This window comes from Bison bison, unplaced genomic scaffold (assembly GCF_000754665.1).
Source record: "Bison bison bison isolate TAMUID 2011002044 unplaced genomic scaffold, Bison_UMD1.0 scf7180017864238, whole genome shotgun sequence".
Lineage (NCBI taxonomy): Eukaryota > Metazoa > Chordata > Mammalia > Artiodactyla > Bovidae > Bison > Bison bison.
The window spans coordinates 1,608,988-1,612,256 of NW_011494810.1; the positions used below are offsets into that span (position 1 = coordinate 1,608,988).

The following is a 3,269-nucleotide window of genomic DNA, read 5'->3' on the forward strand; positions in this document are numbered from 1 at the left end:
CAGTCATGTCCGACTCTGCGACCCCATGAATTACAGCACGCCAGGCCTCCCTGTCCACCACCAACTCCCGGAGTTCACTCAAACTCATGTCCATCGAGTTGGTGATGCCATCCAGCCATCTCATCCTCTGTCGTCCCCTTCTCCTCCTGCCCCCAGTCCCTTCCAGCATTAGTCTTTTCCATTGAGTCAACTCTTCTCATGAGGTGGCCAAAGTATTGGAGTTTCAGCATCAACATCAGCCCTTCCAAAGAAATCCCAAGGCTGATCTCCTTCAGAATGGACTGGTTGGATCTCCTTGCAGTCCAAGGGACTCTCAAGAGTCTTCTCCAACACCACAATTCAAAAGCATCAATTCTTTGGTGCCCAGCCTTCTTCACAGTCCAACTCTCACATCCATACATGACCACAGAAAAAACCATAGCCTTGACTAGACGAACCTTTGTTGGCAAAGTAATGTCTCTGCTTTTGAGTACGCTATCTAGGTTGGTCATAACTTTCCTTCCAAGGAGTAAGTGTCTTTTAATTTCATGGCTGCAGTCACCATCTGCAGTGATTTTGGAGCCCCAAAAAATAAAGTCTGACACTGTTTCCCCGTTTCCCCATCTATTTCCCATGAAGTGATGGGAGGGTAGTAGTTGATTTAATAAAAATAAATGATCACTGTTTCCAGAATCAGCTCAGAGACCGAGCTAATAAAAGATGTCAAAAAGGAGAGCCAGTGGGTGGTGGCCTTTGCTGGGGACCCTCCAGTGGACCCAAGGGGACAGAAGTGGCTCTTAGTCCAGCACATGCATATTGAGGCAAGTTAAAGGATTTAATATGAAGCTAAGAAGCCGATAATGCCAGAAAACAAGCAGTCGTTGTACACATTTAGTAAGTGGGGCAGCATTTCCTTCTCCTACTGCTGCTGAGATGGCAGAAATTAGTCAAATTCAGTAGGAAATGTAATACACCAAAGGTCAGTAAGTGAGGGTCCTGGAAAAATGAAAGATAGCACCAACAAATGCTGACCTGGAACAAGGATTCCAAGAAGGAGTTTCAAATGCTAGTGTGATTATGCAGCTTCCAGAGAGAATTGTAGCAGGAAATAATGAACATTCCATTTTCAAGACCAGCAGATTTCAAGACCAGACCGTACACAGTCAACTCCCTTTAAGCCTATGGCACTAAAAACACCACCTCCTGTACTTACCCTAAGTGAAAGACCACTAGATTTTCTGGATTTAGAAGGACCTCCTCCATCCCCTCAAAATGAAAAAATCCATGCACTTGACAGGCTAAAAATAAAGCTCTCTATGAGTGAAAATTTTGTTCACCAAAATGGACAGCTGGTTAGAACTGACCCCATGTATGGCTTTTCAAATATATATGCAATGATTGAAGGAACTTCAGGAGACATGACAGTTGTAGATACAGCTTAATTATGACTACAGATAAATTAAATAGATGTCTGCAGCTTCTGGAAGAGGAGAACAAAGAACATGCTAAAAATAAATGGTCATGTATACTATAGCATTCTGGCTGCTTAATAGCTGGCTCTGGTTTTGCTGCTAGAGGTAAGCTCAACTCAGAAATGTTGTCTCAATAGCTGGAAATATAAAGAATTTGCAAACTTAAAAAAAAAAAAAGATGTCAAAGAGTCACTTAAGTCTTCTGGTTGGCTGCTTTGATGACTACTGTCAAATTCCAGAATTATTTTCCCTTTTCAGAAGAAAGCAATTTCAGCATGATACTACTTTAAGAAGAATTATCAGCATAATATATGAAAGGGGACAGAGGAACTAAGGAGAAAAGAGTGTGTATCTCTCAAAGGGCCCAAACAAAAGGGAATCAGTTCACAGACAGGAATCTCTTGTGAATCTCATTAGAGATCCCCATTATTTGAACTCAAGGCAGGGACTGCTTTCTAGTAGTGGGGTTGAGCATCAAGAGTGGCTCAGATGGACTAGAAGAGATCCATCTCAAATCTGGAGGACTGGTTCTCCAAGCTGACGAAGAGGGAGGATTGAGAAAAGCCCCTACAGTTCCTTGGAGCCCCACAACTGGGAATTGGGAAGAAGTTGGAAAGCCCAGTTAGAGGGCTGATGGTGACTGAAGTGCTTGAGTCTGTTAACAGTCTCTTTTCCAGTGTCCTCTTTGCACTAATAACAGAAGCTAGGAAGTTTTTTCTTTTAGGAAATTTTATCTGCTGAAATTTAAGATTAAGAATTTTGGCAGTATTCCTTTTAGGTGACTCATCCAGAGTGTGAGAGAGCTGGTTTATCAGATTAACTAAATCTGGAGTGGACAGTTTCCCATTACACCCTGTTCCTTTTTACTAGATCCTTGTTCAGACCATTAATAATCAGAGTTAAATCTACATGAGTGGGATCAACATCTGAAAGAAGACCAGACTTTTCTTTAAAATAACCTGAAGTTGATTATAATAGTGATGAACAGATTAATCAGATGTTTGTAAGTAAGCATGAGTTTTGTTCCTTTAGTCCAATCATTAAGCTTTGGAAAAGTGCTAGGAATTGCCCAATGAAGTCATCTAGGGATTTCTTGGGCCTGATGGTATAAGTTAGAAGATTGCTCTCCTGGTTCTAATTCTAGACCTTTCAGGACTTTCCCAATCAGAAATTTTCTTTCAATGCTAGAAACAGCCTTCATCAACAAGCTTATGATCTAACTGATATAGATCAAAGAAACAAGATTGGTAAGACTGATATATTAAATTCCTTAGCAAATCTGCAAGGATCTTTGTTTACTTTGAGAAACACTTTGAATAATGCTTACAGTTCAGTTTTAGTCCAAAGAATATAAAAATTTAAGAGTTTAACCTCTGGATTCTCAGAAGGCTTACTTAATTCAAAGGGACAGGTTCTGAGGGGTTCAGAAGAAAATGGGATGAGGAGAGCTTCAGGAGGAAAGGGAAGTTCAGTGAGAAAATTAGTGTGGGGAAACTGAGGGTACAAAGGAGGAATAGGCAGTATAAAGAGGGAAGGGAAAAGGTGACCCTGGAGGCAGGGTCTGAGCACAAGTCCCCAGAAGAGGGGAGCAAGACAGTGCTAGAGGCAGAGCCTGAGACAAAGAGGCTGGGGAAGAAGAACGTGAGTCTTCAGGAGCTGTTTTATCTTTCTTTAATCATTTGTTTGCCTCAGTTGATCTTAAAAATCTTCTTTTGCAGAAAGGCAATTTTAGAACCCCTGATCACCACCCTACACTGGGTCATTTGCCCCTTCCAAGACAAACACAAGGCTCTGTCATGTCAGGTTCTTAGCTGTGTG

The 3,269-nt window shown here is 41.5% G+C and overlaps 1 pseudogene; it reads left to right on the top strand.

Annotated features, from left to right (window-relative positions):
- Positions 1-912: 912 nt before the first annotated feature.
- LOC104993406 lies at positions 913-1,554 on the top strand (annotated as a pseudogene).
- The last annotated feature ends 1,715 nt before the right edge of the window (positions 1,555-3,269 follow it).